This window comes from Bos taurus, chromosome 9 (genome assembly GCF_002263795.3).
Source record: "Bos taurus isolate L1 Dominette 01449 registration number 42190680 breed Hereford chromosome 9, ARS-UCD2.0, whole genome shotgun sequence".
In the NCBI taxonomy this organism is placed as follows: Eukaryota; Metazoa; Chordata; class Mammalia; order Artiodactyla; family Bovidae; genus Bos; species Bos taurus.
The window spans coordinates 22,515,908-22,530,557 of record NC_037336.1 but is presented as its reverse complement, the minus strand read 5'-3'; positions in this window follow the sequence as shown (position 1 = coordinate 22,530,557).

Below are 14,650 nucleotides of genomic sequence, written 5' to 3'. Positions count from 1 at the left end.
TTCATTCTTTTTTTCTATATCCTGTTCCGAAGCAGTGATTTACACCATTCTTTCCTGTAGGTCACATCCATTCTTCTATCAATTATTCTGCTATGGATTCCTTCTAGTGTATTGTTTCATCTGTTTGTTCTTTAGTTCATCTAGGTCTTTGAGAAACATTTCTTGCATCTTCTCCATTCTTTTTTTGAGATCCTGGATCTTCACTATCATTATTCTGAATTATTTTTCTGGAAGGTTGCCTATCTCCACTTCACTTAGTTGTTTTTTTCTGGGGTTTTATGTTGTCCCTTCATCTGGAAAATAACCCTCTGCTTTTTCATCCTGATTAAATTTCTATAATGTGGTTTTTGTGCTAGCCACTATGGGATTGTGGTTCTTCTTGCTTCTTCTGTCTGCCCTCTGGTAGATGAGGCTAAGGGTCTTGTGTAAGGTTCCTGAAGGGGAGGGCCTAGGTGGGAAAAACTGATTCTTGCTCTGGTGGGCAGGGCCTTTATCAGTAAAGGTTTAATCCAATTACTTGCTGATGGGTGGGGTTGTGCTCCCTCCCTGTTAGTTGTTTGGCCTGAGATGACCCAGCCTTGGGGTCTGTGGGCTCTATTGTAGGGTTAATGGTGACCTCCAAAAGGACTTACAACAAGGGGTACCTTTCAGGATTGCTGGTGCCAGTGGCCCCATCCCTGTGACGAAGCCCTTCCAACCCTTACCTCCACAGGAAGCCCTCCAACACTAGCAGTTAGGTCTGGTTCAGTCTCCTATAGGATCACTGCGCCTTTCCCCCGGGTCTTGGTGCATGCAAGATTTTGTTTGTGCCCTCCAACAGTAGAATCTCTGTTTCTCCCAGTCCTGTGGAAGTCCTATAATCAAATCTTGCTGGCCTTCAAGGTCAGATTCCCTGGGGATTCCCAGTTCGTTTGTCAGATCCCCAGGCTGGGAAGCCTGACATGAGGCTCAGAACCATCACAATAGTGGGAGAACTTCCGCAGTTTGTGGGTTGCCCACCTGGTGGGTATGGGGTTTGATTTGATCATGATTGCGCCCCCTCCTGCCATCTCATTGCAGCGTCATCTTTGGCTTTGGGAGTATCTTTTTTTTGATAGGTTTCAGTGTCCTCTTGTCAATGGTCCTTCAACATCGAGTTGCAATTTTGATGCTCTCACAGGAGGAGATTAGCACACATCCTTCTACTCCATCATCTTGTGCTGGAAGCCTAGAATAGGCTTTGGCTTAAGGGACTGTTGTGGTTGGTTTGATTCTCTGTTCAATTCACTAAAGTTTCCTCCACATCAGCAATAAGGCTGTTTTACTTTCTTATCACTCATGTGTTCACTGGAGCAGCATTTCTCATTTCCTCCAAGAAGTTCACTATTTGGCTAACTTTTTGGTGCAGGAGAATTAGCTTTCTTTATATCTTAGCTTTCATTACACCTTCCTCATTAAGCTTAATCATTTCTCGCTTTTGATTTAAAGGGCGAGACATGTGATCTTCCCTTCACTTGAAAACTTAGCGGTCATTATAGAATTATTAATTGGCCTGATTTTCAGTATTGTGTCTCCGGGAATAGGGAGGCCCAAGGAGAGGGAGGGGAGACAAGGGAACTGTGGCACAGTCAGAATGCACACGTTTACTGAGTAAGTTCACCGTCTTACATGGGTGTAGTTTGTGATGCCCCAAAATAATTACAATAGTAATATCAAAGATCACACATCACAACAAATGTAATAATGATGAAAAAGTTTGAAATATTGTAAGAATTGCCAAAATTGACACAGAGACAGGAACTGAGCAATTGCTGTTGGAAAAATGGCACCAATAAATTAATTTACTCCATGCAGGGTTGCCACCAACCTTCATTTTGTTTTGTTTTGTTTTAAAAGCAGTATCTGCAAAAGTATAATAAAATGAAGTGCAATAAATTGAACCTCAGAAATGACAGCTGTGAGTAGACTTTCTGGGGGTCAATTACCACTTCAAGGACCTTAGGAATTCACTATTTTTCCGAGATAAGGACTTTGAAACTCAGGAAAATTCAAGAAGTTCCCAAAGTTCCTAATTCTGTCAAACAGCAGTTGAAAATCTTTAGTGAACTCAGAAGAGACATGCCAACCAGGAATTTCCCAGGTATCTGTTTGATGGCAGCTCTATTAGAGAAGGCCTAGAATGTACTGAATGACACCAACCCAGTTAGACTGATTAGAATCTGATCAGCTCTGAGAATGCAATTAAGCAATGCCACTGCTTTGTTAATATTATGTCACTCCCAGAATAACAGAAATATTTGATGTTGCTGAAAGAAAAGAGAAAACTTAAAAGGCGTTAAAAAGTAGGCACATCATCATTTGTCAACTACCACAGTAATAATATTTTCAGGCAAGAATCAAGAAAGAAACCCAAAACTAGTGAGTGTAAATTTGATGAGAAACAGGATATTTATGTTGTTTCAAAGTAGTCCCTAGAAGATCTTTATTAATTACAAAGAGAAAAATATATTTACACTGACAGGAACCCCTTCAACTAGGTGACCAAAGTGAATATCACTAATAATGAGGCATATTTATGTCATGTGCTTCTCATCACCATGTACTGAGAAGAACATAACCCTTCTCAAAAAAATGCATAACTTAAATCTAATCACGAGGAAACACCAGGCAAACTACATTCAGGACCAGTATACTTCTTGAATGCCAAGGTCCGGGAGGGCAAAGAATGACTGAACAACTATAAGCAGATAAAGATACGTGACAGCTTAATGTAATATATGATCCTGGATGGGAAAAAAAAATTTTTTTTTTCTTTTGCTATCAAGGACATTAGTAGAATAATTAGTGAAATTTGACTAAATTCTGTAGATTAATAATAGATTTGTGTGAATAAGATCTTGTTTTTAAAAAAAAATTTTTTTTAAATATTTGTTTTTGGTTGAGTGAGGTCTTAGTTGCGGCCATGCAGGATCTCTTGTGTTGTGTTGCAGGGGGTGGGCTCTTAGGTTGTGGTGCACAGACTTTAGTAGCTGCAGTGTATGGGTTTAGTTGCCCTGCAGCATGTGGATCTTAGTTCTTCAATCAGGGATCGAACCCACACCCCCTGCAATGGAAGGCAGATTCTTCACCATTGGACCATCAGGAGAATCCCAAGACCTTGCTTTTGATAACTGAACTATGTTTAAATAAATAATGCTCTTAATCTTTTTTAAAAAATTGATTTCTTTTTTAAGAATGATTTCAGATTCACAGAAAAACTGAACAGAAAGCACAAGGAAACAGAGTTCCCTTATACTTCCTGTCCCCACACATGTGTAACTTTCTCTTCTATAGACAATCCACACCACCATGGTCCATTTGTTACAATTAATGAATCTACATTTAAACTTTATTTCCCCCCAAAGTTGATGATGTACATTAGGATCTGTTCTTGGTGGTGTGTTATTTTTATTTTACCCATAGTTTTTCCTTTTCCAGAATGTCATATAGTTGGAATCATGCTGTATAGATTTGTGTGAGACTTAACTTGTTTTGTAAGAGACTGTCTTCAAAAGTGACCATTTTGCATTCCTACCAGAAATAAGAGAAGTTTTTGTTCCTCTACATCCTTATTTGGTATTGTCAGTGTTTTGGACTTTGGACATTGTGATAGGTGTGTAGCCCTTGCTTTAAAGAAACATACTTAATGTATTTGCACATAAAGAGGCATTGCAATATAATCTTATATCAGAAAAAAAATCTGTGTACATGCATTCACAAAGTAGTAAATATTAGTAGTGGTTCATCTTCTTTTGCCTAGCTTTACCTCCCCTCGCTTTTCCTAATCTTGAACTCCCTTTTTTCTGTTTTATATCCAAAATAACAGGAAGAAGGACTTATGGCCAGGGTTGGTGGGAGGAGGTGACAGAAACACATTTTGATTCCTTCTGGCTGTGATTGTAAATTCTAGAGCAATAGTTTTCAAACTTGGCTGCACAGGCTCATTCAAGGAGTTTTAAATAAATACTGATGCCTGCATCCATCCCTAGAGATTGTGGTTTAATGGATTGGGGTCTGGTCTGGGGATTTAAAAGCTCACCAGGTTGTTGCAATGTGCAGAAAAGTTTGAGTGCTACTACTCTAGAATGACCTTATGATTCACAAATGCAAAGAAAGAATTTTGACAAGGAAATTCAGACTTGGATTTATTAAACATTTAACTCATAGATCAAATAAACCTGTGAATGTAGATATCTCTTGTGTTTTTTCACAAAGCAAACTTTGTATATTCAGAGGAGGATGAAGCGATTGTTTTAAAAATATATTTTTAAGATTTACTTTTAATTGGAAGATAATTGCTTTACAATGTTGTGTAGGTTTCTGCCATACAACAGCGTGAATCAGCCATAAGTATACGTATATCCTGTCCCTCCTGAACCTTCCTCCCACCGTCCCCTATCCCTCTCCTCTAGGTCATCACAGAGCCCTGGGCTGGACTCCCTGTGTGATATAGCAACTTCTCACTGGCTGTCTATTTTACACTGGTTATGTATGTATTTCAATGCTGCTCTCTCAATTCATTCCAACCTCTTCTTACCCCACTGTGTCCACAAATCCGTTCTCTACATGTATGTTTCTATTCTTGCTGTGCAAATAGGTTCATCAGTACAATTTTTCTAGATCCCGTATATATGCGTTAATATACAACATTTTTTTTCTCTTACTGAACTTCACTGTGTACAGTAGGCTCTAGGTTCCTGCACCTGAGTTCAACTGACTCAAATTCATTCTTTTTTATGGCTGAGTAATGTCCCATTGTATATATGTACCACAGCATCTTTATCCATTCATCTGTTGATTGACATCTAGGTTGCTTCCATGTCCTGGTTATTGTAAATAGTGCTGCAGTGAATATTGAGGTAATATGTTTGTTTCAGTTATGATTTTCTCAGCATCTATGCCCATTTGTGGAATTGTTGGTATGGGTGTGTGTGTGTCTGTCTGTCTGTCTGTGTTAGTTAGTTGCTCAGTCACATCCAACTGTTTGTGACCCATGGACTATAGTTCACAGGCTTCTCTGTACATGGGATTTCCCAGGCAAGAATACTGGAGTAGGTTGCCATTTCCTCCTTCAGAGGCTCTTCCCTACCCAGAGGTGGAACCCAGGTCTCCCACATTGCAGGCAGATTCTTTATTGTCTGAGCCACCAGGGAAGCCCCTTGCTGGATCATAATAATAGTTTTATTTCTAGTTTTTTTTTTTTTTTTAAGGAAATTTCCTACTGTTCTTCTTAGTGGCTCTATCAATTTACAGTCTGCCAACACTACAAGAGGGTTCCTTTTCTCTACTTCCTCTCCAGCATTTACTATTTGTAGATTTTTTTTTTTTTTGATGGTGGCCACCTGACTGATACAAGGTGATACCTCATTGTGGGTTTGATTTGCATTTCTTTAATAATGAGTGATGTTGAGCATCTTTTCATGTGCTTGTTGACCATCTGAATATCTTCTTTGGACAGACGTGTGTTTAGGTTTCCACTCATTTTTGATTGGGTTGTTTGTTTTTCTGATATTGAGCTGCAAGAGCTGCTTGTATATTTTGGTGATTAATCCTTTGTCAGTTGCTTTGTTTGCAAATATTTTCTCTCATTCCGAGGGTTAAAGTGATTCTTAAACCTGGTATGATGATTAGAATCACTGGAGGAAACTCTTTAAACAACTATAAATGCTCTGACCCCGCTTCCTGCCTGAGCAAAAGCTTGTTTTTTTCTTTTAAAACAAAACAATGCCCAAGTAATTGTGGTGATCAATGAGGATTAAGTACATTTTTTTAAATTTTAGTGATCTTCTAGCCATTTCATTGACATCCAGAGTATACTTAGATTAATTTGTATTTACTGAGTATGTAGTTAGATACTGTGGAGTAGGGTTTCCTGTTCCAGGGAATCTCATGGATTCCCTTAGAGATCCAACCAGAAAGGCTTGGATTATCGATTTAAAGCTTATCGATTTAATCTTTAGGAAACACCTAAAGATTAAAATACAAATTCTTAGCTTGACTACCAGAGATGCAGATTTTGTAGCTCTGGGAGGGGCATAGGATCATTATTTTAATAATGTTATAGGTTGATTTTGAAGCAGATAAGGATCAGCTTTAGAAAATTATTTTTTAGGGGAACCATAGACCCACTTCAAAGGGTCTTCAAGTTTGCAGTTGTATGCGGTTTGCATATTTGTGTCTATGTACATTTGCAGGGGGCGGGGGTTAGGGATAGAGAGGCCTTACCAGTACATCAGATTCTCAAAAGGGCCAATTACCCACTATATAGACGGAAAATGTGAATAGGGACCAGTAAGGAGTTCACAATCTAGTAGGTAAGTAAAAGATGGCGTTTTGTTAAGCCATTATCTAAATGTAGTCATGGTAAGTATTAGGGAGGACAAAGTACATACCAGGGACCTGAAGGGAGAATAAACTTAATACAGTGATGACTGTGTGACAGGCATCATAGGGTGCTTTACATACATTACAGTATATCATTCTCACAATAACTCAATGTGCCAGGATTTATTATCCTCAATTTACAGGGAAGGTTAAGTAATTTGCATAAGGCCAGTTACTGAAGTCCGTTTCGCTCTATCACAGTGTTTCTTAAAATGTGGCCACAGGCTCCCAGGGTTCCCCAAGACTTTCAGGAGATTTGTGTGGTTAAAACTCTTTCAAAATAATGTCAAGTGTTCTTTGCCTCTTTCACTGTATTTCCATTTCAACCAGTTGATGGAACAAAAGCAGTAGTGGATAAAACCACTGCGCCTTAGTAGAACTCAAGACGGAGCTCCCAACCATGCCACAGGTCACTGTATTCCTCAACTGGACTGCCACACACTCACAGTAAAACAAAATGCTAGTTTTCAGACCATCCTTGAATAAGCAGTAAAAATGATTAATTGTATGAAGTCTTGATCCTTGGATACATGTGCTTTTCATATCCAACATGATGAAATGGGAGTTTCTATGGAATACTGAACTGCAGGGGTCATCTTGAGGAAAAGCAGTTGTTTTTGCTGTGAGCTGAGTCAGTTACTTTTCCTGTGGCACAGCAGTTTTACTAGAAGGGATGATTGACAGCTAAACTGATTATTCAGACATGGGTACTTGGCAGCCACTTTTTCAAAATGAATTAAGCAAGCTTATCGATTCAAAGAAAACAACTGACAGTATTTGTTGCCAATGATAAAACTTAAGCTTTCAAGTGAAAATTGGAATTTTGGAGAAGTTTATTTTCTACCATGAGCTTGACAGCTTATCAATAGTTTAAAGCTTTCATGATGAAATTGAAAGGGATATTACTGTGATTTTTAAAAATACCGTGTAATGAAATACAACATTTGGAAGATCTGTATAACTCAATGAATCAGTATTTTCCAAATAACCAATGCATGATGTTAAAAAAAAAAATCATCCATGAGTAAGAAGATTCGTTCAAAGTGCAAAATAGAACAATAATGTAAGAGTATGAAGAGTTTGTTAGTGTAGCTTCATATTCCACATCACAACTAACATTTAAGAAAGATGACTTGTAGAGTTTTGGTGTGGTATCAAAAAATGATATCCATAATATCTGCAAAGGCTGCCAAAGTACTGCTCCCTTTCCCAACTACATGTTACGTGAGGCTTTTTTTTTTCTTCAAATGTTTCCATCAAGATAATATATTATTGTAAGCAGATGTAAGAATCCAGCTGTCCATCTCCTATTAAACCAGACATTAAAGAGATTTGCAAAATGTAAAACAAGCCTAGTTTATTCACAATCTGAGGGGAAACAGTTTTATTTTTCATAAGTGTATTACTTATGCCAATATGTGATGAGTTTATTATCTTTAATGAATTAGCAAATTTTTTAGAAGTTATTTCAGTTCTAATTTCTAATGTGGTTAATATCGATAGATATAATTCATTTAAACAAAACCCCTTTGAGGTCTTCAATAGGTTTTAAGACTAAAATGGAATTCAGAGATTAAACCGATGGATCACTGAGCATTCACAGGAACTTCCTAGCATTTCATAGGGTCTTTAAGAACTGGCTGGGATTTTAGCAATTAAAGAATTGGGCTGATTGTGTGAGGAAATGTTCCAGGCAGAGAGATCCATGTGAGCTGAGGCCCAGATGTGTGGAAGTCTGGACAGTATTTAGGAAGCAATGGAAAATTCATTTCAATTGGATGAGTACCTGCCAAGTACATTTTGTGTGGTTGATTCATGCTGTGAACAGCGCTGGGGAATAAGACACATTCTTTACCTTTAGCTCACACTTTGTGTGGGTGGGAGCACTAGATTTTGAGGGGGAAGGCAGTCAATGATACATATGCCTTGACCTCAGCTTTATTTTCCTAGGTACTTTCTTTAAAAAAAAAATCTTATATTTGGTTAACTGTAATGCCTTTGGAGTTTATTATCCAGGCAGTCGTTAGCAGCTGCCTCACTTTTTTCTTTGTGGGCACTTTTTCCTTAGGCAGCCAGTTTTACACAGATGCGGGTGAAATTGTTCAGCTGATAAATGAGCAAGTTATGTTCATAAAAATGAATGGGAATCAAATATGTGAACTGGGGGAAAGATACACTTCAAAAAGTCAGTTTACACAATGTTTCCCATTACATTCTCATTGTAGAATTTCTATTTCAATTATGCTGAATGAATTATATTAGATACCCTGTCTCTAAGGTTGTGTGTGTGTGTCCTCAGTTGTGTCTGACTCTTCATGACCCCATGGACTGTAGCCCTCCTCTATCAATGGGATTTTCCAAGCAAGAATACTAGTGTGGGTTGTCACTTCCTCCTCCAGGGGATCCTCCTGACACAGGGATCAAACGTACGTCTTTTGCTTTGCAGGCAGATTCTTTACCTCTTGAGCCATCGGGTAAGCCCTTTTATGTAACATGTCAAAAGCTAATTCTACCTGTTCACTTATATGTTAGAAAATAGGAATTCTATCAGAATTTCATTACAAACCTAGTTGGATTAAACAGAATGACACCTGGCACATAGTAAATGTTAGGTATTTCTCTTCCCCTTACAAAAGATTTTGTCTCCCTGTTTGTACAGTTTTAACTTCAATGCAAGTGCTTTCTAACACTGCATCTATAAAGTTCTTGCATTTCTCAAAGGTTAGTGACATCAAATATGCTTCTAGTTGTGTTTCATGTCTTGGGCTGTCCAGAGCAATCATTTTGAAGTGGAGTTAAGCTCACCTCCTGTGATGTTCTTTTAGGATTTGAAATAGCTCAACTGGAATTCCATCAACTTCACTAGCTTTGTTTGTAGTGAGGCTTCCTAAGGCCCACTTGACTTCGCATTCCAGGATGTCTGGTTCTAGGTGAGTGATCACACCATCGTGATTATCTGGGTCATGAAGATCTTTTTTGTATAGTTCTTTGGTTGTGTTCTTGCCACCTCTTCTTAATATCTTCTTCTGTTAAGTCCATACCAATTCTGTCCTTTATTGTGCCATTTTTGCATGAAATGTTCCCTTGGTATCTCTGATTTTCTTATGGAGATCTCTAGTTTTTCCCACTCTTTTGTTTTCATCTATTTCTTTGCATTGATCACTGAAGAAGGCTTTCTTATCTCTCCTTACTATTCTTTGGAACTGTGCATTCAGATAGGTATATGTTTCCTTTTCCCCTTTGCTTTTCGCTTCTCTTTTTTTCATAGCTATTTGTCAGACCTCCTCAGACAGCCATTTTGCCTTTTTTGCATTTCTTTTTCTTGGGGATGGTCTTGATCTCTGCCTCCTGGACAGTGTCACGAACCTCCATTCATAGTTCCTCGGGCACTCTGTTTATCAGATCTAATGCCATGAATCTATTTGTCACTTCCACTGTATAATCATAGAGGATCTGATTTAAGTCATACCTGAATGGTCTAGTGGTTTTCCCTACTTTCTTCAATTTAAGTCTGTGGTGTTGGAGAAGATTCTTGAGAGTCCTTTGGACAGCAAGGAGATCCAACCAGTCCATCCTAAAGGAAATTAGTCCTGAATATTCATTGGAAGGACTGATGCTGAAGCTGAAACTCCAGTACTTTGGCCACCTCATGTGAAGAGTTGACTCATTTGAAAAGACCCTGATGCTGGGAAAGATTGAAGGCAGGAGGAGAAGGGGATGACAGAGGATGAGATGGTTAGATGGCATCACCGACTCAATGGATATGAGTGAGTAACCTCTGGGAGTTGGTGATGTACAGGGAAGCCTGGCGTGCTGCAGTCAATGGGGTCACAAGGAGTCAGACACAACTGAGCCATTGGACTGAACTGAGCCGAACCCATGATGTTTGGACAGAGAACAGTTTTCTGATACAGTTCAATGCCAAAGTCGCCACAATAAGAGAATATTATTAAGAGACTAATTGAAAAGCAGAGACATTAATTTGCCAACAAAGGTCCGTCTAGTCAAGGCTATGGCTTTTCCTGTGGTCATGTATGGATGTGAGAGTTGGACTGTGAAGAAAGCTGAACGCCAAAGAATTGATGCTTTTGAACTGTGGTGTTGGAGAAGACTCTTGAGAGTCCCTTGGACTGCAAGGAGATCCAACCAGTCCATTCTGAAGGAGATCAGCCCTGGGATTTCTTTGGAAGGCATGATGCTAAAGCTGAAACTCCAGTACTTTGGAGTACTTTCCACCTCATGTGAATAGTTGACTCATTGGAAAGGGAGGGGTTCGGGGCAGGAGGAAAGGGGACGACAGAGAATGAGATGGCTGGATGGCATCACTGACTCGATGGACGTGAGTCTCAGTGAATTCCGGGAGTTGTTGATGGACAGGGAGGCCTGGCGTGCTGCAATTCATGGGGTTGCAAAGAGTCGGACATGACTGAGCGACTGAAATGAACTGAACTGAAAGGAAAGGGAACAGATTGCTTGTAAAGCATGTGACTCTGAGATAACAAATGACATGTTATTCACTAAAAGAGCATTCCTAGTAAAAAAGCAAACAAACAAAACCATCACACAAACCCATGGATCAGGAGAGGAGATGAACATTTTCTCCTGGGATCCTTTTGCAAGTTGTACACAGTTTGTCAGTAAACCTCAGTTTCCTTAAATATTGTTTATCCTTGTACTAATAAACCACATTTACCAAGAAACCCCAGAACATGATAGCAAACACAAACCATATAGTTATTTCATTATCTACTTATTGGCTTCTGGATACAAATTGACCCTCTGTTGACCTGACTGTCTCAGCCTTTCTAATAGGCTCAGGAAGTGCCTGGAGCTATTGCTCAGAGAAGACAGTGACTCTGGTCATCCTTCATTGCTGTTGTTATTCTTAATAATCTTCCCTAACATCTTCCAAAGGAACACCTAATAAGTGCCTTAACTCTCCATCAGCATCAATGACATTATTATTGCAGGAACCTTTCACTGTTTCCTTGCCCTTCTGCTTCTGGTGGTTGTAGTAGATTCTCCGAGAGCCCTAAGGCAAGATTTCAGCACGTCAAGAAGCATTCCTTGGATTGAGCTTTTATGATTTGAGCATTTGCTTTTGAGGGAGTAGGTATAGGAAAACACATCTTCTTGGTTTTACTCGGTGATTATATTCATAGCCTTTCTTGCTATTAGTACTCCTTCCTTTGAGTGCCTATGTACTAGGACTGTGCCAGGAAATCTATTTATAGGATTCTTTCATTTACAACTCTTTGAGGAAAGTACTATGATTATTTTCATTGTTTGAAACATGAAGAAATTAAGACTGGGAGAGCTAAAAAACTGGCCTTAAACTACACAGATTTGGACCCAATTGAATTGGCCCCCAGCTTGGTGTTTTCGTGCTATGTCATGCTTCACTGCGTTGTGGGCGACAAGGACGATTGGGTCAACACTAAGGAGTCTGTGTCATTTGCCATCACTTCTTGTCCGGGACCACTCTCTAGCAAGACCTCTGTCCTCAGCTTTGTTTCTCATCCATTCACTGTTGAAACTGACAGCTGTGATTACAAATAAACCTACATGTATCTGTGTATCTGTACTCAGGGATTTGCCTCCAATTAAATAACAATTAAATGATGACATGCAAATGTCCAGAGTTTTCTAAGCATCCTTGTATGATTACTCTTTGAGGGAGGAGGTTCGTTTCTAGTTTTGTGAGGCGCATGACTCAGGCTCTGACATCTGACAGACCTCAGTTGTCATGGCTCTGCCCTTACTGACGATATAAAATGGGCAGATAATTAACTTCTTTGAGCCTTAATGATCTTACCTGAAAAAACAGGGCTGGCCACAGTGCTACCACACAGGGTTGTTGTGCGGATTCCATGAACTCTTGTGTTGAACCTTTGCATGTGTGCATGCTCAGTCATGTCCAACTCTTTGCGATTCCATGGACTGTAGCCTACCAGGCTCCTCTGTCCATGGGATTTCCCAGGCAAGAATATTGGAATGGGTTACCATTTCCGGTCCAGGGAATCCTCCTGACCCAGGGATCGAACCTGTATCTCCTGCATTGTCAGGTGGATTCTTTACCCCTTTGCCACCTGAGAAGCCCATTGAACATTTAGCACAGCATTATTTCAGAGTATGCACTCTGTGAGTGGTGGTGTTTTATTACCAGTTTTTCCTTTTGGCCGTCGTGTGTCAATCACCCTAGGTTTTGGAAAAGGTCTTTCATGCCTTCGTTCATTCGACCAGCATACCTGGTTGTAATCATGAACACCTAGTTACCCTCCTTAAAGAGTTTTTGGTTTAATGAGCAACTGAACACATCCACTTTATTACTGTTATTGAGAATTCAGCTTCAAACATCGATTGTGAACTCAGTGAGTGACATTTTGGTTTTGCACATTCATCCTGACAAGGTGTACAGCCTGGGCCCAAAGATGAAAGCCAAGATTATGTTTCATAAATAATGTTATCTTTGTTTGATTTTTGTGTTAACAGTCTCCTTTGTTAGGAAGGTGTTTCCCTTCAGTGGGTTGTGCTGCTCTAGACCCAGTCTGTGTGAGCAGTAAAGGGCTTCACTCACAGGTTCTGAGCACAGAACAGTGTTTGCATGACTCCTGTTCCCTTTCTACTCATTGGCCCCACTCTGTGCCCAAGCCTTCTCACAGAGATGATAGGTTTCCCAGTGAAATTTATTTTAGTATTTTATTTTTTGTGTTAAAACTTCCCTTTCTCATTCTCTGAAAGGCACTCTTGATTGCCTCTAGTTGTTGGTACCAGTGTTTCTGAGGACATGCACTTTTCAGTCACTATGGGAACAGGTCCAAGCCACTGAGAGTGTGTCTGGAACATCACAAGGAACAGAGCCAGCACCAGGCCTGGGTGCTGAGCCATTGTGTGGCCTGAAGAACTGGGAGCTTAGTTTTGACTTGAAGCTTTATGATTTGAACTAAAATGGTTTGGGGGGAAAAGGCACATGAATCAATCAGATCACATCAGATCAGTCACTCAGTCGTGTCCAACTCTTTGCGACCCCATAAATCACAGCACACCAGACCTCCCTGTCCATCACCAACTCCCGGAGTTCACTCAGACTCACATCCATCGAGTCAGCGATGCCATCCAGCCATCTCATCCTCTGTCATCCCCTTCTCCTCTTGCCCCCAATCCCTCCCAGCATCAGAGTCTTTTCCAATGAGTCAACTCTTCGCATGAGGTGGCCAAAGTACTGGAGTTTCAGCTTTAGCATCATTCCTTTCAAAGAAATTCCAGGGCTGATTTCCTTCAGAATGGACTGGTTGGATCTCCTTGCAGTCCAAGGGACTCTCAAGAGTCTTCTCCAACACCACAGTTCAAAAGCATCAATTCTTCAGCGCTCAGCCTTCTTCACAGTCCAACTCTCACATCCATACATGACGACAGGAAAAACCATAGCCTTGACTAGACGAACCTTTGTTGGCAAAGTAATGTCTCTGCTTTTGAATGTGCTATCTAGGTTGGTCATAACTTTCCTTCCAAGGAGTAAGCGTCTTTTAATTTCATGGCTGCAGTCACCATCTGCAGTGATTTTGGAGCCCAGAAAAATAAAGTCTGACACTGTTTCCACTGTTTCCCCATCTATTTGCCATGAAGTGATGGGGCTGGATGCCATGATCTTCGTTTTCTGAATGTTGAGCTTTAAGCGAACTTTTTCACTCTCCTCTTTCACTTTCATCAAGAGGCTTTTTAGTTCCTCTTCACTTTCTGCCATAAGGGTGGTGTCATCTGCATATCTGAGGTTATTGATATTTCTCCCTGCAATCTTGATTCCAGCTTGTGTTTCTTCCAGTCTAGCGTTTGTCATGATGTACTCTGCATGTAAGTTAAATAAACAGGGTGACAATATACAGCCTTGACGTACTTCTTTTCCTATTTGGAACCAGTCTGTCGTTCCATGTCCAGTTTTAACTGTTGCTTCCTGACCTGCATACAAATTTATCAAGAGGCAGATCAGGTGGTGTGGTATTTTAATGGCTGTTCAAAGAATGGGAGATGTGGGGTTGGGGAAGGAACGTGACATTTCAATGTGTTGTAAGGTCTCAAAGTACCACATTGAAGAGACACCAAAGAAAATGGAATATACAAAGTGTAAATATCAACTGTAAGATATATTAACATGTTAAAAGAATCTTGGGTAACTGAATCACTTTGCTGTACAGCTGAAATTAACACAACATTGTAACAACTATGCTTCAATTTTTTAAAAGAATAACCC